Below are 23,530 nucleotides of genomic sequence, written 5' to 3'. Positions count from 1 at the left end.
CCACTGAGGTGAAGTCACTTGCCCAAGGTCACACAGAAGTGGTGGAGCGAGGGCTTCAGACTTGAGCCGTCTGGCTCTGGAGTGTTTGATCTAAACCTCTGAGTTCTGTGTGTTTTCACAAATCTCTTTTCATTTGACCACGGGGCAAATTCTCTCTTCATAACTGTTTGAACGATACAGCCGCCTTGTCTGCGTGATTTCAGCTACTTCCTGGTGGTTCCAGATCATCGGCGCCTGTTACTGTCTTCTGGAGCCTGCTCTGACTTTCTCTTTGATGGAGAAACATGCCTATTGTTATGGCAATCCCAAATGCTGTGCAGAAGCTTTAAAGAGCAGATTCGAATCCCTTTGTTTCTCACCCCAAATGTTGAAACAAACCTAAGAGCTCTGCTGATTCCTGACAGTTTTGAGTCTCTCCGCATTTCAAATATTTCAGACCAGCTTGGGAGCAAACACATGATATTCTTCTTTCTCTTGCAGAGTTTATTTTTAAAGCTTGCATCTGGCTGCTTTTTCGTTTCCCAGAAGGAGGAGGGCCATCGCTCCCCCAGAAGGCGGGTGTTGGATGGAAACTTCTCTGGGAAGGCAGGAGGCAGCTCTCTCCCGGGGTCTAGTGCTTTGGTGGGCTTGTCCCTTAGCAGATGCTGTCCCTTAAAGGCCTAGTCCCGTAGTCGGGCTTGTCCCTTAGCCTCACTCCGAGAGCTTGGAAGGACCTTCTGACCCACGGGGCTTCTTGCACATGGACACAAAAGAAGTTGGTTACTCGCATGTGTCTGTCTTCTCTGAGGAGCAGTTTACTCACCCTCTGGTGTCCCTGGTCAAGTCACATAGAGAAAGCCCTTTCTGGCCAAGAGAGCCCATTGTCATGGTGCCACCAGCATCACTGAGCATTTGCCGCCTATCAGGCCGAGGGCTAGGCAAGACCAGATGGAGCCATGAAATAGGTATTATAAGCCCCCATTTTTCAAAATTGGAGACTGAGGCTAGTAGCTCGTGAGAGCAGAGGGTTGATGGGGGGATTGGGTTTGACGTCAACACCTCTGTTCGCCGCACCCCTCGGTGTGATGAGGATTCATTCCAACCCATCATTCCCATCACAGCACCCTGGGCCCATCCCTGTGGAATTACCCTGGGAATGGTAAATTCACACGGACAAGGACGATTTGTAGTCTGAGATCTTATGTCTTGGTTATAAGTATTGCTTCATGGCTTTCCTGCAGGAGCCTGTCTCACGAAGAAGCACAAGGTGTGAAATTCAAATAGCATTTTGGGATTCCGAGTACATCTTCGCCAGTGGTCTTCGTCAAGGGAGATCATGGGGCCTGACTCAGGTGATGCATGTTAATGGAGTAGCGTCTCTCAGTTGCTAGTTATTTCCCCCAAAGGAGCTGGTGCTGAAACTTTTGTGGGCAGCTGCAGGAAAAATAGCTCTGGCTTGAGATACAGTCCTACTCGGTACCTCTTCATCCCAAATGTCACGGCAGTCCCTTGGCTGTCATCCTTGAAATGATGGACCCCTAAAGAGTCCTTTGTCTGCAGGCTTCTCTTCTAGGCACTGGTGTCTACTCTGGCTGCAGGATGAACCTACTGAGAACCAGATCTGACCTTGTCACACCCCTGCCTCACATCTTTCCATGGTGCTCGTAGATTCAGCTCAGGTCCTCAGTCCCTAGGATGGAGCATGTGGTCCCTGGTGAAGTGGCTCCCTGTAGTCCCAGAACACTCCCCCTATGCCTCATTCCCCACACTGTCTGTGTCCCCACCACAATGGACTCTTCCCTGTTTCTCAAACATGCCAGGCACTTTTAATGCTTCTGGGTCTTTCCACTTGATGTTCTTTCCCCCAGGAATGCCCTGCTAGCGACTTGCCTACCTGGTGGGCTAGTCATGCTTAAAGGTAATCAAAAGACCCCTCTTCTTCTGCTTCCCAGGCAGAGATCGTACTCTCCCCCTCCATACAAGTCTTATCACTCCATGTCGTAATGATTGCTTTAGGTGTATGTTCCCCTGCTATGCTGGGAGTGAGTCCCCACTATTCCTCGTATGGCCTAGCCCGTGGTCAAGACTCAGGAATTGTGCTGAGAAATGAGTGAGTGAATTAATAAGTACATGAAGAAATGAACACAGGAATAAGCACGGTGTTTGCAGGAGAAGGCCACGGTAGGAACAGTACTAAAGGCCTTCACATAGTTTCTTATTTAAACCTTATGATAATAAATGGGGTAGGTATTATACCCACTTTGTGGATAAAGAAACTGAGGTTTACATTTGGGGAGCAAATTCAGATTCCAGTGACTCAAAATTCCGATCTCGTAATCTCCTTAATCTTTGGTTACCTGCTTGACTCAGCTCCACCCCATATTCCCTGTCTGTGGCTGAATTAGGTCATATCAAAGAAGACAACAGTAGCCCTTTGAGGGAGGAGGTAGAGGGCAGGGATTTGCTCTCTTTCTCAGTGGATCAGTAGTGCCCCTTCTCAGACTTGTACCATTGGACCTGTCCGGTACAAAGATGTGCAGTAAAGGAGGGAGGGAACAGATGGGGGCAGCTGGGGTATGCAGGAGGCCATCTGCTCCAGGAAGTTCACTGGCTTTGTCCTCAGCTCCCCCAGGAACCTCGTCGCCTGGAGTACTGGGAAGTCTCCCTTCAGAGAAGCACCTGTTTGATCAGAGACTACTTTTCTGGCTGGGGGCAATTTATTTCCTCTTCTAGCTGTATGAAAACGCAAATTAGGTTGTCTTCCTGCGATGTCATTGGGCTTGATTTCATTATACCAATCCCCATAAGAACAAAATAAATGAGTGCCAGGATATTTGAAAAGTGTCCAAGGGTGAGTCAATGTATGCCGAACTAGAGAGAGCCAAGAAGATACTAGCAGGAAGTGGCTGAATGGCCTCTCTCCCGAGTCCCGTCTCCCAGAGACTGACTGTCACCACTTACTCTTCTCTTGGGCACACAGCCAGGTATTTCTCTGCCTCCCTTGCAGCTAGGCAGTGCCACAGGACAGACTTCTAGCCAATGGAATGTCAGTGATCCTCCCAGTCCTGGCCATTACAACAAAACAAAACAAATGAAACAAAAGTCCTATATGCTCTTTCCCTATGCAGACAACCCTGGGGGCTCAGTGTTGACAATGAGTCACAAGATGGAAGGAGCCTGGGTTCCTGGATCACTATGTGGAGGACAGATGTCCACTCACCAAGAGACTGAGGTGAAGGAGTGTGTCTTGATCATCTCTGTACCCCAGTGCTCACACAATGCCTAATGTAGTGAGGTGCTTGATAAATGTGTGATGAATAATTAAACTTATGAAGATCACACACAGGATCTTCACATCTATATTATATTCGATCCTTACAACCACGTAAGAGTGATGCTATCATGCTTTTTTACAGACCTAGTAACAAAGACTGGGAGAATGAAATGACTTGCACAGCTAATAAATGCTGGACTTGTTCTTCTGACCCCAGACTCGGGCCTACATGGCAAAGCTGATGTGACCTTTAATCCATGACTAGCAACAAAGCAGTTCCAGGCTTTGATCTTGAAATGTAGATATGAATTGGCCAAGAGGGAATGTGGCCCCAAGGACAGTGGCCCCTATGCCTTGCGTCTTTATAAAACTTCCAGGAACCTCAGAATCGCCTGGGGGTTTGGGAGTGTAGCTTTCTGGGCCCCATTTCTGGAAGTTCTCTTCTAGAAGATCGAGAATGAGCCTCTGGATATGAAATTTCTAAAAAGACCTCCAGAGAATTCTATATGTAGCCAGTCTAGAAACCAGTTTGTGGGGGGAGTAAGCATGCCCTTAGCGATCAGACAGGACCTCGAATCCCAGGTCTGCCGTGTATCAGCAGTAGGACTTTAGCACTCAATTTGATCATGCTAAGCCACAATTTCCATGTCTATAAATTGGAGGTCATAGCTCCTCTTAGTCATACCATCCTCACTGGGTGGTCACAAGGATTGGATGACACAGTGCCTGTAAAGCCCTTGGCATAGGAGGCAAGTCCTCTCTGAGGGTCTCTGGGACCCAGAAGGAGCACTTCTCCCATGGGCATCCCCTCTCGCTGACATCATGAGGCCTCCTGCTTCCCGAGCTGTCCAACCTGTTCAATTTCCTTAACTGTGACATGGAGATAATGGTATATGACCCACATGTCACCCCTCCCCTAGGTGTTCTCCACAATTGTAGCCTGCTGTGGTCCTGTCCTTTAAGATTTAAATAATGTGTTACCTTAGGCTTTTGGCAGATGCCCTTGGACTTACTGAAGAAATTTCCTGCTATTTCTAATTTGCTAGGTGTTTTTAAATGAATGGATGTTGAATTTTGTCAAATACTTTGTCTTCATCGATTGGTATGATTATGGGGTGTTTCTTCTTTCAAATGTTAAGATGGTAGATTATATTGATCACTGTTTGTGTATCAAATCAGCCTTTCCTTTCTGAATAAGTACCTTTAGCTGCTGTGCATATTCTTTTTTTTTTAAAAAAAGATTTTATTTATTTATTCATGAGAGACACAGAGAGAGAGAAAGAGAGAAAGAGGCAGAGACACAGGCAGAGGGAGAAGCAGACTCCATGCAGGGAGCCCAACATGGGACTCGATCCCAGGTCTCCAGGATCAGGCCCTGGGCTGAAGGCAGGCACTAAACCGCTGAGCCACCTGGGCTGCCCATGTGCATATTCTTTTTAAAAATATTGCTAGATTTTGTAAATTTTGTCATTTGTAAAATTTTGTTGAGGACTTTTGCAACTGTGATCATGAGAGATATTGAGCTCTCGTTTTCTGTTATATTTTCTTTTCCTGGTTTTGATTTTGGGGTAATGCTGGCTTCATAAAAAACAGTTGGAGCATGTTTCCTCTGATTTTCTGGAAGAGGCTGTAGAATTGATGTCATTTTGTCTTTAACTATTTGGTAGAAATTGACAGTTAAATTATCTAGCCTGAAAAGTTCTTTCTTGTAACTATGAAATATACTTCTCTAGGGGTTATAGAGCTATTCAGGTTTTTATTTCATCTTGAGTGAATTTTGTAATTTGTGTTTTTTGAAGTATTGATCCATTTCATCTAAGTTGGCAAATTTATGTGTTTAGAGTTATCCATACTATTTCTTTGTTACCTTTCTCATGTCTTTGCTATCCCAATGCTTTTCCCTTTTTTAATTCCTGATTTTGATAGTTTGTGCCTTCTCTTTCACTTCCTTTATCAGTCTTTGTAGAGGACTATGAACTTTGTTGATCTTTTCAAGACCCAGCTTGTTTTGGCTGATTTTTTTTTATTACTTTATGTTTTAAATCCATGGAGTCTGTTGATTTTTGTTCATCATATGCTTTCTTCTACTTGCACTGGGTTTATTTTGCTCTTCTTTTTTTCATTTCCTAAGGTGGAGGTTAGGATTTTCGATTTGAGATTTTTCTTTTTCTTTCATGTAAACATTTAATGCTATAAGTTTTCCTCTCAGTACTGGTTTAGCTGCATAGTACAAATTTTGATATGTTGCATTTTAATTATTGTCAGTTCAAAATATTTTCTAATCTCCCTTGATACTTCCTCACTGACTCATTCCTCATTGATTATTTGGAAGTACACTGTTTACAAGTGTTTGGAGATTCTCCAGTTATCTTTCTGTGATTGACTTCTAATGAATTTCGTTATGATCAGAAAACATATCGGCATAATTTTAGTTCTCTTGAATTTCTTCAGGTTCTTGTTTAATGACCCAGGGTGGGTTACATCTTGGTAGATGTTCCATGTGCACTGGAAAGGAATCTGTATTCTGCTGTTGGGTGAAGTGCTCTATAAATGTCATTTAGATCCACCTCATTGATGGTCTGGTTCAGTTTTTCAATATTCTTGCTGATTTTCTGTTTATTAATTCTATCTATTATTACTGAGAGGAGTTTTAGAGTCTCCTAATATAATTTTTCTATAAATTCTGTCCAAGTTTCTTAGTTGTACTCAGTGGGAGCAACAGGGTGGACTTCGCTTACTCCTCGTTATTCAGAACTGGAGTCCATTTGCCTCCTTACCTAAACCATATTTGTGCTTACTGGTGACTGACTGAGCACATGTCTCTCAGGAGAGACATATCCTAGTAAGGAAGCATCTAACTCCCTTACTGTCTGAATGCCTATTCATAAGACAGGGTTTGAAAAGAACGAGTTAGAGGACCACATCCAGAAAGGGGGTTCCTCCCACACATAAAAAGAGTCTACATATTCACAGAAGAGTCTGCACCTTCAAGAGAGACTTTCCACTGCAAGGGTCAGGGATCAGAAAAGGCACTGCCGAGGAAAGGACACCTGAGTGAACTCTAAGACTGTTTCAGGGTCATAAAGATGAAGAAAGATGGAGGAACAACAGAAGAGGCAGTCTTTACAGAGGCCTGGAGCCCGGGTGAGCTCTCTCTTGTGCAATGCTCTGCAGGGTGCAATCACCTATGATCATCTCACTGTGAGAGGTGGTGCTTTATCCTTCCACTCAAAGATAAGAACACCGAGGCTTTGCAAACGAACTTGTCGAGATCCACTCTGCAAAACAGTCACAGAACATTTTAGAGCTCAAGTCTCCTCTCTCCTGTCCAGTCTTTTTTTCCAGGATGAGGACACGGATGTTCATTTTTTTCCAGCTTTACTGAAGAATGGTTGACAAATCTATTTGTGTATATTTATTTATTTGTTTAAAAGATTTATTTATTTATTCATGATAGACAGAGAGAGAGAGAGAGGCAGAGACACAGGCAGAGGGAGAAGCAGGCTCCATGCCGGGAGCCCAATGTGGGACTCGATCCTGGGACTCCAAGATCGCGCCCTCGGCCAAAGGCAGGCGCCAAACCACCGAGCCACCTAGGGATCCCCTATTTGTGTATATTTAAAATGTGCGGTGTGATGCTATGATATGCATATATATCATAAATGATTACCACTATCAAGATAAGTAACACTGGGCACCTGGGTGGCTCAGTTGGTTAAGCATCTGACTCTTGATTTCAGCTCAGGTCATGATCTCACGATCCTGGGATCAAGCCCCACACTGGGCTCTGAGCTTAGCATGGAGTCTGCTTGAGATTCTCTCTCCTTCCTCCTCTGTCCTTCCCTTGCTCACTCTCTGTCTCTCTCAAGTAAATAAATCTTTAAAAAAACACACAAACAAATCAAGATAACTAACACATCCATCACCTCATGTAGTTGGCTCTGTTCTATATGTGATGAGAACTCTTAGGCCTAAAATTCCAAGTATACAATACAGCATGGTCAACTACAGTCCTCATACTAGACCCTCCCAATTTACTCAATAAACTGGAAGATATTGACCAATCTCTCTCTATCCCTCCACCTCCACCCTCCAGTCCCTGGCAACCACCATTCTTCTCTCTGTTTTTATGAACTCGGCTCAGCTCTTTAAGATTCCACATATAACTGATACCATACGGTATTTATCTTTCTCTGTCTGGCTTATCTCACTTAGTTAATGACCTCTGAGTTCATCTCTGCTGTTGCCAATGGCAGGATTTCCTTCTTTTTTATGACTGAATAATACGCCATTGTGTGTGTACACAGGCACCAGTTTTCTTCATCCATTCATCTGTTGATGGATACTTAGGCTATTTCCATGTTTTGGCTTTTGTGAATAATACTGCAATGAACACGGGAGTGCAGACATCTCACTGAGATCCTGATTCTGTTTCCTTTGGATGTATACCCCGTGGCGAGATTGCTGTATCATATGTAGTTCTATTTTTGACTTTTTGAGGAACCTCTGTGCCGTTTTTCACAACGCCCTGTCTGATCTTCTTTCCTCTGAGCGCTCCCACCCATGGGGCTCTCCAGGCCACCTAGGAGATTCCCCAGCATTTTTGTTTTTCTCTGTGTCATTGTGCAATGACTCCTTGCAGATGCCTGTGCCCCAAAGGGGCATATCAGTGTCCCTAGGAGTTGGCCGAACAGCCTAAAACTTTGTAGTCTGAGAAATCACCCTCTACCCTGAAGGACATGCCTTCTCTCCCTGTTTCTGGAGGGGAACCTCCGATTTTATTCAAAACCTTTCATTTTAAAATAGTGAAATGCTGGCCAGGAGAGAGGAAGGGATTAGAACTACGACCAGAGCTGGGAATCTAGATCCAGATATTTGGCTCTTTAATAAGAAACCAATCATCCTAACATTTATTGGGCACTTACTTTGATCCTGTGACATTCTGACAATCCCTTTATATGGATAAGCCCATTTTTTTCACACCCTAGCAAATAGATGCTACTTTATCTCCCCCTACTAAAATGAGCTCATTTCAAGATGAGGAAACTGAGGCTCAGATAGGTTTGGTGACTTGTCCAAGTCCTGCAGCCAGGACCTGGGAAAGCCTGGAAGCCAGCAGATGCTCTGACCGCTGTGCCTCTGCACCAAGCCATGCCCACCTCTCCCGCTTTTTTGCCTGTCCCCCTATTTCTCAGCATCAGGATTCCTCTACAACCAAACAAGTGGCCTTTTATCTGTTCTGCTTTTCTTTTAGGGGCACCTTATCAGTCAGTGGGGGCTCCTTAGTGTTAGCGACATTGACCAGGGATGTATTAGTTAGTACCTGCAAAGAGCAAGGACTTAGGTAGCAAACCCCCTGCCCGTGTCCGGCCCCCACTGAGGAAGGGCCCTGACTGGGCCTGGCCTCCCATCCTGCTGGCCTGGCCTCCCTCCAAAACCCACATCCTCTCAAGGTCTCGAGACCAGGAGCCCTTCCCAGCTCAGGCAGGACCTGGCAGAGAGGTGGCCCGAGGCAGGCATGACAATGCATCTAAAATTACCCCAGCTGAAGGCTGTGTGCCCTCCACCCTTCCTGCATTCCTCTGGAGGCTGGACCAGCCCAGAGAGAGACCTCTGTGGGTTTGGGTGATTTACGTTGAGGGTTGTCTCCCTGCCACGGAGCTCTCTCTAGGCTAGAGGGTCAGGAACGCTCCCTGGAAATGCAGCTTGTGTGGAGCAGGCTTGCTATGGGGCCTGGTGCTCTGTCCCAGTGTCTTGAGCGGTGGAGGGTACGGGGGCTCTCTGTGTTCACTGGCTCTCACTGGCTCACATTTGCCTGGCCAAGTCTTATTTATCCCACAGAGTTCCCCTAGATGCACCTTCCTCCAGGAGGCCCTCCTTGCATATACACCTCCCTCCTGCATGCCTTTCCCCATCCAGTGCCCATCACTCACCCCTCGCAGGGTATTTCCATGTTCCATATCTGCCTCGAAACATGTTCCATATCTGCCTGTCCATGAATCTGTCTCCTTGAGTAAGGGAACTGGCTCACTGCAGTGTTCTAAATCCCCAGCACAATGTCCAACACCAAGAGATACTCAGCAACATCTACTGAATTGATTAATTAAAGCAAAGATGTCAAGGGTGAAGACTGAATGGTATAAGTTTCCCTATGCTTTAGCCTCAAGAGGTCCACAGGCCTGAAGATGTGAGATGTTCAATACTCAGGTACTGGATGAAGAAACAAGCCTGGTGCCGCCTAATGGCTTAGGAGTTGCAAACACTCAGTTGTTTCTGCTGATGTCTAAACTTCTTTCTGGATGGGATACTTGGGATAAAACTTTTGGATGTTATTGATGGCCGGTCCTTACTCCTGTTGACCCCTATTTTACAAAAAAGAAGGCAGAGGCTCAGAGAGGTTCAGTAAACAGCAAGGGTCACACAGGAGCCTGAAGATGGCAGGTCTGGGGCTATCTCATTGTTCATAAGGTTTGTGTGGTTCTTCTCATCATGGGGCAGCTTGGAAGACACGCAGGTACTAGGACAATGGCAGGTCACTGGGAAGAGGGCAGAGGGCCGGGGAAAGGGGCTGTGGGGAGCCAGAGGGAGGACACCGACACCCCAAGTGTCTGGCACGTGGAGCAGGTGGAGGGCACTGGGCCCTGTGAAGCCAGGAGCCCTGACGTGCAGGCTTCTCAGGGAGGGACGGGGGACTGTCCCACCTGGTGGGCAGCTGCGGGATGCGGTGGCAAGAGCCAACAATGCCTTTGCCATTCTCTGGAGCCGGCTGTCTGTCTCGCCCTGGAGCTGTTCCCTTGACCCGCCGCATCTATTCCCCGACAGCAGTAAAATCCATCAACCCTTTTCACCATCAAACAAGCCGCGCTTCCTGAATGTTGCGATTTCTGGAAGTATACAGAGGCTTTGCCAAGATGCCGAGAACCGCTTTCTTGCTCCGTCTTTGGGCATGTCCTGCTCGGCCACCTTCCTGCCCCTCCGGGCTGTGGCTGTCCTTGCATCCGCCCATCCGTCCTGGCCAGCTTGGCAGGTCGGGGCAGGAGCCTCCTCTGGCCTGCTGCGGGGTCCCTCCTAAGCCACACAGGAGTGATGAATGTGCCTAGGATTAGCTGCCTGCTCCTGGCCCTGGCGGTGCCAGGAGGGAGCACATTCCAGAAAGGCCGGAGCTGATGGATGCCTGGGGGAAGGGGAGGCTCGCCTAGAGTTTGGGAGGGGATTCCTAGCATTCCCGGGGATGGGGGCAGGAGGGCCTGGAGCCTTGATGGGCAGACAGCTGAGAGAACAGGCCCAGACCAGGTGGGGGTGGCGGGCTGGGTGCCTGGATCTGCTCCTCCTGGGCCTCCCCCCACCAGCCCCCTGGAATGTTATCTCGCCTCTAATCAATCAAAGGCCGGGGAAGAACAGGAGGTGGCACCTGTGCAGTGTGCTCCTGAGAGGTGGCGTTGGCTTTTTCTGTTCGGCAGGGGGGGTAGGGGGTGGCTGGGAGGCACGCAGTAAGAGGATCTTGGCCTAACAAGGCTGGAAGGAAGGGCACTGGAGTGTCCTGAATCCCACCCCCCACCCCCCTATGCATTACAGGTGAGCCCGGATAGGATGCTGAGCCTCTGAGCTTTTCAGCTGTAAAGGATCTTCCGGCATCACCTCCTCCACCCCCTCAATTTGGTGGCTGAGGGCTCTCGGGCCCCAGGGCAACACCAGGTCCCTTAATTTTTTGGTTTCATGATCCAATGTTCTTTCTCAGATGTCTCCTGCCCTGGGCCTCAGTTTCTCCAACCCTAGAAGTGAGAGGGTTGGATGGGATGGTGTCTGTGGTCCGTTCTGGTACTGATGTCCTTGGACCTCGAAACAAACTCACCCCAGACTCCTCACAAGCAGAGGGGAGAGCAAAGTGTTAGCTAGCGCGCTCCTGTTCTCCGGGGAGGCCCATGGAAGATACCAGAGGGAGGGAGCCCTAGAAATCTCCTTCATTAGAACCCGCGCTCCTAAAGTCGCCTGGCCGAGGGGAAAGGAAAGGCGTCAAGCCCAGGTGGATGTGCAGTTCCCCCACATGTCACCTGCAGGCCCTCCTGCCTGTGTCACCCGCGGGCCCTCCTGCCCGTGGCGGAGCCCCTCCAAGCCTCAGCTCCTAAACTGGAAGACAGGCTGACAGCAGGGAGCTCTCACGGAGCTGGATTAAGGCAGGAGCAGGTTTTCCTGATGCTCCCCCTTCTCGGGGTGAGCCTCCCTGCTCCCACCTCTCCTGCTCCTGTCTGGCTGCAGGTGTCTCTGGAGTGTCCAGGTCTGGACCCACCCGAGACGGCACAGGCTTCTTCTGTGGTTGTGCTTTTCTACAAGGCTCGGCTTTTACTACTTCTCATTTTAAAAGGGTTTGGAGGGCAGCCCGGGTGGCGCAGTGGTTTAGTGCTGTGGGGTGTGATCCTTGGAGACCCAGGATCAAGTCCCACATGGGGTTCCCTGCATGGAGCCTACTTCTCCCTCTGCCTGTGTCTCTGCCTCTCTCTCTCTGTGTCTCTCATGAATAAATAAATAAAATCTTTTAAAAAAATAAAATAAAAGGGTTTGGAGATTAAAGGAGGACTAGCAGGGTTTTGGAGACTTTAGGCGCCTCGCCTGCCCTTGGCTAGGCAGCCCTGGTGACCAGCCCCGGGTCGGGATCTCCACCTCCATCCTCATGACGGCCCCCAGGGAGTATTTCTCCCCCATTTTTGTTGATGAAGAATCCGAGGCTGAGGGAGGTTAGGACTCACTCAAGGTCACACAAACCCTATGCGGCAAAACTGGGGCAGGTTAATAAGCAGGTGGGCGCCGCAAGGCTTTGCCATGTGTTGCATTAAGGCAGAGGAGCTCCCCCAACTGCTCTGCAAATCTCGGAGTAGTCGGAGAATACGTGGCATGTCTGAGAGCAGACACGGAATGAGCACAACTATCATCTTGTGGTGTCACGATGATTTACTTAAAGACAATCGACCAGGACGGTGCTTTTAGAATCTCAAATTTGAGGGGCGCCTGGGCGGCTCAGTCGGTTGTGTTTGACTCTCGAGTTTAGCTCAGGTCTTGAGCTCAGGGTCATGAGGTCAAGCCTGCATTAGGCTCCACGCGTGGACCCTACTTAAAAATAAATTAAAAAATCAAATCAAATCTCAGTATCTGAAATCACGTTTGCCATGACTACTTTCACACATCCATCCACAAGGTGCACACAACGCCTAGTGTGCGCAAGACACAGTGTTGGCCTCACACGTGCGCAGGTGGGTTTGTGCCAATCCCTGAGGGACTGCTCCCTGCTCCGGCACCATCCCTGCCACTGTGCCTTGAACACGAGGTTGGACTCGGTACGCTGTGGAGACATCAGGGAGCCCAGGACAGGCTGGCTCTATTTTCCTTCAACCCTTAAATACGAGCTGGAAAAACTCATGGAGATTCTTGGCGCTGTCCCCTATCAGGGCTTCCTGAAGCCCTTCAAAGGAGCAGAATGGCGAGTGGGTGGTAATATACCCATGACCTCATCTCCTTTGCTGTCCTCCTTCTGGTCAAATCAAACAAAAACAAAGCATTCGCCAACAGTACCCTTAGGAGCTGCTCTGTACTCAGACGAGCGATTGTGAGGAAATCTAAAATTAGTCCGGTGTTAATCAGGTCCTGTCGCCAACGCGGATGACTCAGTTTCCAATTCCCCGAGTCATGACTTCTGATGGGGCTCTCGGACCCCGATGGAGCCTGGCGCTGAGACATCGATCGTGTGGCGGTTGGCACTGATGGGCAGTGCGCTAGCCCTGGTCAGGTGCCCTGGGTTTGAATCCTGACTCTGAGCATCCCGGGCTTCAGATACGAGGGCAGCCTTCCTACCACCTTTCAAAGGGAGGCCCAAAGTGCCAACCTCCTAGGGCTGTTGTCGCAACTCAATAAGATCATGTGTGGAAAGGTAGACCTGGCATAGCTCCTGGTGCAATGATTCTCATAAAAGCTTGCTTTTCGTCCCCCCTGCAGGGCTGTGTTCCGTCTGCCAACTCACCGTGGCAACCAGGGCAGCCCTGCAGAGGAGCTTGGGTACCAGGACCACCTTCCCCTGCCTGTAAGCGCTATGGGGTCTTGGAGCCGGAGAAGACCTTGGACGTTCTCCGATTCAACTTCCTTGCCGAATCCCTTTCACTACATTCTTCTGTTTCCATGCCTCTGAGGACAGGGGCCTCACTATTTCTCCCTCATTCCTTGTACTAATGCTTTTTACACTCTTTCCTGTTTTAAACTAAAACATACTTCTTTATAGCTTTTCCTCTTGGGTGTGCTCATGAGTCTAGCCTCCCGCCTACCATTGGCCGTGTCTCATCGCCGGGGCCACATGACCAGCACCAACAAGCCCCAGCTGGACCCAGGGTCCAGGAAGGCCTTGGCCTGACTGAATGAAGAGGGATTGAATGGGTCCCAGCCTGGGGCCTTGAGCCACTCTAGCCATGCCCTTGTGCCCCCGGCCTAATTTTCTTAGCCAGACCGTTTTTTGAGACCCAGACCTTCCTGGGTCACTTCCTGACTCATCCGGGCCCCCAGGCATTACTAAGGTGACTTCCTCTACAGGAGGCACAGGGATGCTGAGGTGCCGACAGCTCTCTCATGCCCCCTGTGTCATGGGACACACCAGTGACACTCTGGGCAGCAGGGGCTTACAACGGAGGCGGACTTCGGCTGACATTCCAGCTTGCTATTTCCTGGGTGTGACCTTGAACAGTTTCTTGACCTTCTGGAGATTCTTTGCCTTCTGCTGTTTAACTGGAAATTAGATTAAATACTTTTAGGGGGCTCTTTCATTTCAGACATTTGGGAGTGTATTCTAGAAAGAGCTCTGTGTGTGTGTGTGTGTGTGTGTGTGTGCGCGTGCGGTACTGAATTCTTACTTTTAAGAGACACTAGACTTTTTGCATGTGGCTGCCACAGCCACGGCTGGATGAAGAGAGGGACGATTGAATGGCTGCTTAGGGTGCCAATTGGTAGGGGGCTCTGCAATGCAGGAAATATGATAAAGTGGAGATATTTACCAGGACTTCTTTTAGGGGAGATACAGAATAAAGGAGTAAGCCATTGAGATGAAGGTGGGGGTGATGAGGTCTCTAAGAGGTATGCCCAGGCAAATTGCCCTATCAGGAATGTAGCTCTCATTAATTCCAAGACTTTGGTTTTGCTGAATGGTGCATGCAAATTAAGGCCAGAGCTGAACTGCTTGGCTCAAGGGAGGAGAAGTTGAGAAATGGCCCCTACCTCACCTACTTTTCCTGCCCTTTCTGTACGTGTCGTTTAGCCTCTTCCTCTTAAAGAAAATATTGGATAAGTAGATTTTATATATTTATTTGAGAGAGAGAAAGATCGAGCATGAGCAGGGGAGGGGTAGAGGGACAAGTAGACTCTACACTGAGCTTGGAGCCCGACACAGGACTTGATCCCAGGACCCCAAGATCATGACCTGAGCTGAAGTCAGATGTTTAACCAACTGGAGCCACCCAGGTAGCTCAAATATTGGACACATATTTAAAGACTGTTGGCTTGAAGTGGCACCGTTTGCTGATCCATCTGCAATTGATTAGCCTGCCCGGGGCACTCACATGGTTTGGCATGACCTTTCTGCTGCAACATGCAGACAATCTGATCATAATATTCCTTATGAGAAAGAGCCCAGTGGAGAGAATTCCAGAAACTTAGAGGTGGCCCAGGCTCCTGATCCTTGGTTTCCTCCTCCTCGACGTGCCTGTCCTGAAGTGCTCTGTGTCTATGAAGGCTTTCCTGCTAACAGTCTGTATTTGCACCCAGCCCTGCCTCTCGGATCTGAGCCTGAGTTCATATCCCTCTTGTACGTGTGCAGGACCAGCCCAACACACTAGTTGAGGGACATTTCTCCCTAGCCCGCAGGGCAATGTGCACTGTGCTCATCTGATGGTTAGGTGTAGGAACCTCCACCCAGGGCAGACCTTCACTCTGGAAGCAAGCAGAAAACAACAAAAATAACTCCCGTAAAATACATGCCGTCTTCCACGTAGCTGATCTGTGCCAGGCCTGGGCCTCCCTGTCAGGGTTTGGTGACATAAGAGACCCTGTGAAATGAAAATTACCATATTGGGTTGAGTGTCTGGTTTCTTCTGGAAAGCCTCGTTTCTTGTTAGTGTGAATAGTGGTTTAGAAGCAACTAAGGACAGAGTGAGAGATGGAGCTGAGAAGCAACAGTTGGGGGGCAGGAGGGGACGCGAGGTGTGGGGACAGAATTGGTTCTCGGATAAACTCTGCATGTGGGTCAGTGAGGGACAACCTGGGTGTTTTCAAGGACACCAATATACTTGAGTCTGCTTAAGGTCATTAATGTGGGATGTCTGGGTGGCTCAGCGGTTGAGCATCTGCCTCTGGCTCAGGTCATGATCCCGAGGTCCAGGATCGAGTCCTGCATTGGGCTCCCCACATGGAACCTGCTTCTCCCTCTGCCTGTGTTTCTGCCTCTCTCTGTGTCTCTCATGAATAAACAAATAAAATATTTTAAAAAGTCACTAATGCCTCATGTACCTTTTTTTTTTTTTTAAAGATTTTATTTATTTGAGAGAGAGAAAGAAGGAGTAGAGTGGAGGCACAGAGGGAAAGGGAGAAGTCGGCTCCCCATTGAGCAGGGAGCCTGATGCAGGACTCGATCCCAGGACTCTGGGATCATGACCTGAGCCGCAGGCAGATGCTTAGCCGACTGAGCCATCCAGGTGCCCCTTGCTGCATGTACTTTGTTAAAGTGAGGAACGCTTATAAACCACCGTAAACTACCAATACAAGTGGCTTAAAAATATAAGAGCTTATCACTTGGAATGGAAATGTCAGTAATCTGGAAGATTGGCTTTTGTGGAATAGATGACTTGCCTCTGTCACCCGAGGACAGGGAGTGGCTCTAGGAGGGTTTTCAAGGGGCTTCTGGAAGGAGCAAGAGCTTGTGCAGAGATAGGGAGGATACAGGAAATCTCTGTATGGTCTACTCATTTTTGTTGTGAACCTAACTGCTCTGAAAACTAAAGTCCATTAAAAAATAAAAAAGAGTAATATGAAATTGGCACAGTTGAGTTTTTTGATGATCCTGTTTCCAACATTGAATAAATGAATACCACTTTGACTTGTGAATGACTACAGAATGCACCTCTTTCCAAGCCTCCATTTCTTTATCTGTAAAATGGGGACAAAAGTATCACCTGTCTCTGGGGGCTGTGATGAGGATTAAGCCAGAGTGTGGTTCGAAAGCTCCAGGCACAGCGCCTGGCCGTGCCAACGCTTGGTACCGTGAGGCCTGCGTTAGCACTCTAGACCTTTGGATTTGAAGGGGGGAAAAAATCAATTCCGAGTAACCCTGACTGCTTTTTGGACAGCACCAAGGAATGGGAGTTTGTTTGGATCCGAAACTACTGTCATCTTGAGTCATCAAGTGTCCACTCTCAGGATAAGTTGGCTGTGTCCTCTTAGGGATCCCACCCACATTGAAGTCCCTTTTCTGTCTCCTTCCCTGAATCCTGAAGCACTGCACGCCACTGATAGCTGGGACCCAGAAGGCAAAGTGACCTCTGAGCCTGGGCCTCTGTAAGCAGGGCAGGAGTTGACGGGTCCCTCAAACGAGGCCTGTAATAGAGTGTGACATTTTAAAGGAATTGAGAAGTGGCCCACTCAATGCGCCTCTTCATATGCATCACCTGAAGGTTCCTGCCTCCACGTAGGCAGCGGACAAGGCTGAGAGCTTTGGGAGGCAGGGCTTTGCATCCCCAGGAGGCAGGCAGGAGGGGTGTGCAAGGATGCCAGGATAAGGAGTGGGGTCGACGTGGCTTGTCGGCGCCTCTGTTTCCTGGTGGGAAAAGTTGAGCTCAGAATCCCCGCCTTGAGAGGCTCCCTGGCTGTCGAGAGCCTCAGACAGGTTACCTAGTTTGCAAGCACTCCGGGGAACTGCCAGCTGCAGAAATTGGACCTTTGAGGGGAAAGGATTGTTTCGGATGCTGTGTGCCTCAGTGTTGCAGGATGTCACCATCTGCTTCTCTCTTGTCTCATTGGGCTGTGCATCTTTTTGACACAGCTCATGTCTGTATGACCCATCCTCCTGTCCCCAGTGGGGTAAGCCTGACCAGGTTGCCACCAGGGAGGCCACGCTGGGAGGACTTCCAGTGTTTCCTTGTTATCTAGTGCTGAGAACCTGCCAGGAGCAGTGGGACAGTGCTGTGCTCTGCGTCGCAGGACCTGGGAGAGATTGGCATGGGTAGGGCTAGGCTCTGGGTCCCCCACCTCCGGACCTGCCTCTCTGAGTTGGCGCTCACGGCCCGATGGTCTTTCCATCCCTCCATCTCTCAACACCACGAACACATTAACTGAAACATTTTATCTCTCGATATGAGGTGGAGGGTGTGTCTGCAGGACACTTTCCAAAAATAATATTTGCGCTCTCCAGCAGCAAAATACACTGCATCCATTCTGGTCATTTTTGAATCTCTGGCAACCGCTCAACACATTCTTATTTAGAACAATATAACAATCCGACTTCTGTTTTGGCCCTCAGTTCTTTTGTCCCTTCCAACCAAGTGTGAAATATGCACTTCCCGGCCGTCGGACAACAGCTCCTGACGACGTAGAAACAATCACAAAGCAAGCCAGAGGCAGGTGGGGACACCCTGGCACTGTGATCCTGGCCCCTTGCAAATCCTGTCTGGGTTACAAGGAAGATCAAAAAGAAGCAGCTATCAACAACTGCCTGGTTACAATGGGGGAGCAACATTTTGTGGTCGTGGTTGTGGTTGGCAGGCAGGGATGGTGCGATGTCAACGTTCGCCCCTCACTGACCCAAATAATCTCAATTTCGGCTGATGCGTCTCATCACCTGGCACAAGGTGATCCCTCCGCCTGAGCACCTACCACCTCTTTTCACCTGTGTCAGCTCTGGTGCTCTCTCTTCTTTGAAGACTCTCGTGACTCATTCACTTATTCACCACATGTTTGCAGAAATGCACAAGTTGGCATTTTCCAAGTGGTGGCAATCCTGACCTGAACACAGGCTGAGAGCCCCTCCTTTGTGCTACTTCCTCCTTGGGTTCCTGCATTCGATGTATAAGGAGAGAGGTCTAGGGAGGGAGGTGATCAAGCCAAAATGATGTAGCAAATGGCTGGGGAACACAGAGGCACTAAAAGGCTACCCTGCTGCCTAAGGTTGGGTTCCCACACATGGGGAGCTGGTTACCCTTCATCCCTGGGTGGTGGCAGTGGAATCCTTAAAGCCTCAAGAGCAGGAGGACATAGTGACTGTGTCTTACCTCACCCCAAGGTGCAGGGTGTCCTCTGATGGGGCAAGAGGAGCTAGGGCAGGGGGCTGGGGGAGTAATGTGTGGTTCCAGCAGGAGCTGTGGAGGCTGGGGCGGGTTCATGGAGCCACGCAGCCTCCAAACTGCCTCCCTTCACCTAGAAGCGGGCGTGATGGGTGGCCTTCAAGCACCTGGTGCTCACATAAGGCGACATCCCTCCTGTGAATGGCAGGGTAACAAAACCGTCCCTCTTCCCCTGCACCCCTTGATGCTTTCTCTGCATTCCCTGCCTTCCCCTGCTCCAGCTCTAAGGGCTAATTCAGCTCAGCATTAATAAGAGCTGCTATTAAATGCTTACTCTGTGCCAGGTGCTGCATAGCAGATACTTTGGCTAAATCAGATTAAATTTCTGCAACATCTCAGGGAGGTAGTTATCGTTTATCCCCATCTTGCAGATGAGAAAAATCAAACCTTAACGAGGCTCCGTGGTTTGGCTGAGATCATGGAGGTGGTACCTGGTAGACACGGAGACCCTCACGGAGATTGGTCTAGAGCCCAAGATCTGGTCAGAGTGGTGGGTGTAGGCCCTCGAGTCGGCCACCTGGGCTTGAATCCTGTTCCCCTTCAGCCCCAGCCCCTTGCTTCACCTTGCTGGGGCTTCGCTGCCTTGTTTGCAAAATGAGAATACAGATAATACACATTTCACAATATTATTGGGAAAGTCCAGATGACATGAAAAGAATAAAAATGAAAGCACTGGGTGTTATATGCGACTGGTGAATTATTGAAAACTACGCCTGGAACTAATGATGTACTATTGAATTTAAATTAGAAAAATAAAATATTATCTTATTAAAAAATCAATCAAGTACAGACATCTTGCTTAATAAAAACTTACTTTAGAGGGAAAAAAAATGAAAGCACTTCCCAAGATGGTAACCATCATTTTTATGATTAAGTAACAATATCGTTTAAGTAAAGGAGAATAGTGGTGCGCTATTCAGGAAAATCACTGTGGTCGGATGTTTGTTCTGATGGCTCTGTGATTGGCACCTCCTCCGTGAAGGCTTCTCTCCAAGATTTTGTGGAAAAAGCTTTAATTCTGGCTCTAATCCTGGGGTCTCAGAGTGCTCATCTGTAAACTAGAGAGAGCCAATCTATTAGATAATCAGCGTGAACGTGTTTTTGAAAGGTGCGAACTGCTGTAGACAAGGGACCGATTATTAATCTAGATAATCCAGGTCTCACATTGACTTGAGAAAAAAAACCCCAGAGAGTTGGAGAGACATCTCTTCCGTTTTACTTCATGCCAAAGCCACTTCTGGGGCCACGTTGCTGCTGCGGAGGGTTTAGAATCTTTTCTTTTTTCAGATTTCCTCCTTACCCTCAGCGCCCGTCTATGCCTGATTAGTGATTTTTGGCAGCGGAGAGGGGAGGAAGGAAATCCATCTGGGTGGAGGGGCCCCGCACTGTGGCAGCATCAGCCACTAATTGGCCGAAAAGGTGATACCTCAGTGAGACGAGATATTCATTCCCAACCCTGTTGGCTCTACTCTATTATTTTTTTAAAGATTTTATTTATTTATTCATGAGAGACACAGAGGGAGCGAGAGGCAGAGGGAGAAGCAGGCTCCACACAGGGAGCCCGACGTAGGACTCGATCCCGGGACTCCAGAATCATGTCCTGGGCGAAAGGCAGGCGCTAAACCGCTGAGCCACCCAGGGATCCCCTGGCTCTACTTTCAAATTAGATCTGGCCACCTCTCACCCCTCCAGCACCACCCCCTTGCCTGGGCTCTCATCGGCTCTCCCCTGGACCACTGCAGGCCCCCTGCCCCTGTCCCTGTCCCTGTCTGTTATCCACACAACAGCCAGAGTTATACTATGACCATCACTTGTTGCTCTGAAGAAGATCTACTAAATGGCCAAAGAGCTCACGCAAAGAGGCTCAGCGTCATGAATCATTAGGGGGTTGCAAACCCAGACCACAACAAGATGCCCCCCTCCGTATCCACTAGGATGGCTATCCTAATTTCTAAAAAATAAAAACAAGTGTTGTTAAGGATGTGGAGAAACTGGAGTCCTAGGGCACTGCGGGTGACAATGTCACATGGCACAGCTGCTGTGGGAAATAGCGTGGTGGTACCTCCGGAAACCCAACACAGAATCCCCAGATGACCTCGTGGTTTTGCTCCCAGGTGCATGCCCTAAAGGAGGGAAAGTAGGCACTCAGGTACTCATAGCAGCACTACCCAGGGCAGCCTAAAGGTGGAAAGGGCCAGAACATTCATCAGTGGATGACCGGATGAACAAAATGTGGTAGATACACCCCATTCAGCCATAAAAAGGAATGATACATCCTACCACTTGGATGAAACTCAGAAAAACATGCTTCGTGAGAGAAGCCAGACACAAATGGTCATGCATTGTGTGGTTTCTCTTATGTGAGCGATCCAGAATAGACCGTAAGTCCATAAGAGCGGATCAGTGGTTGCCAGGGGGTGGTGGAGGTGTGGGGGGACGGAGAACAACTCTGCGATGGGTGTGGGCTTTTATTTCAGGATTGCCAAAATGTTGAGGCACTAGATAGAGGTGGTGGCTGTATAATGTTGCGAGTGTACTAGATGGCATGGAATTGTTCACTTGATTTGATTTGTTCTTTTGATTACACCTCAATTTAAAGAAAATGGGCAGCCTTTGGAAGAGTCATAGAAAAGAGGATATTAATGGCTTTAAACATATGGACAGAATCTCAATCTCACCACTAGTAAAAGAAATGCAAACAAAATAATTAAGTCAGATGAATGTGTCACCTTCTGGTTAAAACTGCCCTCCTTTCCTATCTATTCAAAATGCAAGATGAGGGCCTGCAAAGCTTTTCATTATCACACCCCATTATCATTCCGCACTCATCTTCTCTCCTTCTCCCTAGATCACTCCCCTCCAGCCTCCCTACCTCCTGGCATCCTTAGAATACAAGTGCGTTCCTGCCTCAGGACCTTTGCACTTGCCTGAAATACTGTTTTCCTCATATATCTGCGTGGCCTACTCTCTCATGTCAGCCTTGACTCAAATGCACCTTTTATCTGAAAAGTCTCTTTGAATACCTTATATAAAGTAACATCTGCCCATCATTTTCTACCACCTTTCCCTGCGTTGTCTTCTTAACACCTATTATAGAAGAGATCTATATATTTGGTGTCTGTCTCTCTAGAAAGTGTCTCACAAAGCAAAGATTTGGTCTGCTTTGTTCACTGCTATGTCCTCAGCCCCTAGACCAGCTCCTGCGTGGAGGAGGCATTCGTAAGTATTTGTTGGACTGAAAATTGCGTTATTCTCGTGACCTAGGGCTGAATTCTCATTAAGGTGAGACCCTTCTTTGGTTCTATGTAAAGAACAAGTTGTGTGCTTTTTGGACAGTCTTTTTCTTGAAGCTATTCATAGAGGCAACAGCATGATGATGTGGAGTCCTGAGGATTAATGGAGAGAATTCACGTGAAATATCTAGGAATGTGGATGGTTCCTAAGTCAGCCTTGGAGAGAGTGGGGATGTGGGGCGATGGAACTCAGTGGTTTTCTCACTGGAGAAGATTCCCGTGGTCGAGAGAGCACTGAATGATCCTCCAGAGGCTGGATTCTGCTCCCAACACACACACTCTACTTCGATTCTGGGCTCCATCACCTTCATGGTGAAGACAGAACTGGGCTCTTCAAACTGTGCTCTGTTAAAGCCCGAACTCCCAGTATCTCAGAATGTGACTGTATTTGGAGATAAGATCTTTAAAGAGGTGATGAAGTTACATTTAGGTCATGAGGGTGGGGCCCGAATCCTGGTTCACAGGTGTCCTTATAAGAGAGGAAGAAACAGCAGAGATGCATGCGTGAAGAAAAGGTTACGTGAGGATAGAGAGAAGGTGGCCGTTGACAAGCCCAGGAGAGAGGCCTCCGAAAAACTAACCCTGGCAACACCTTCGCTTTGGATTTCCTCCAGAACTGTGAGAGGACACATTTCTGTTGCCCCAGCTGCCCAGTCTGTGGTACTTGGTTATGGCAACCCAAGCAAACTAACGCGGGGAGCAGAGGACAACTCGATCTCAACGTGCCCTCTGGTTCTGACCATCACCCAGCCTTGGTAGACCCCAACTCCACTGCTGGCCAGGTGTGGGACTGTGGGCCTGATCTTTATGTTTCTCATTTGACGACCATGTGGGGGCTGGTGCTGTTGGGAGGATGAAGGCTAATGTCAGGTGCTCAGCACAGCGGCATCGCCTCACACCGATGACTTATCATGCCGGGTCACAGTTTCCTCATCTGTGTAACAGTTATTTTAAGGATGAAGCAAGAGAATGTCTGTGTCTGGCACAAAGGGAGTGTCCCATAGATCTTCATGTCCTAGCTCTGATCAAGAGTGACATTCTGCTTTTTTAGCACGAAGTCAGCAGGAGTGTATATTGAAACTCAATACAAACATTAATAACACAAGAGCTGAATGTTTACTGAGTGATGTTGTGTCAGACGCTATCCTAACATTTTACACAAAATACAAAGTAAAGAACAAAATAAAGTGTGAATAACATAAAACTTTTCTTTTTTCACTAATTGCTATGATCTGAATATTTGTATGCACCCCCTCCCATTCATATGTTCAAACCCTAACCCTCAATGTGATGGCATTAGGAGGTGGGGCTTCGGGAGGTGACTGCCCATGAGGGTGGAGCCCCCACAAATGGGATTAGTGCCCTTATAAAAACAACCCAGAGAGTTCTATTGTCCCTTCCTGGGAGGGCAGAGCAAGAAGTGGGCCTCTGCAACCCAGAAGAAGACCTCCACCAGGGCCCAGGCATGCTGGCACCCGTGATCTCAGACATACAGCTTCCAGGATTGGTAGAAACGCCTTTCTGTGGTTATAAGCTCTCCAGGCTGTGCCATTTTTGTTATGGTGGTTGGAATGGCCTAAGACACTGGTCACGTTCAATGCCCACGAATCCAAGAGCTGAGGAAA

The sequence above is a fragment of the Vulpes vulpes genome, chromosome 8 (assembly GCF_048418805.1).
Source record: "Vulpes vulpes isolate BD-2025 chromosome 8, VulVul3, whole genome shotgun sequence".
NCBI classification, from domain to species: Eukaryota; Metazoa; Chordata; class Mammalia; order Carnivora; family Canidae; genus Vulpes; species Vulpes vulpes.
This window is presented reverse-complemented; position numbering follows the sequence as displayed.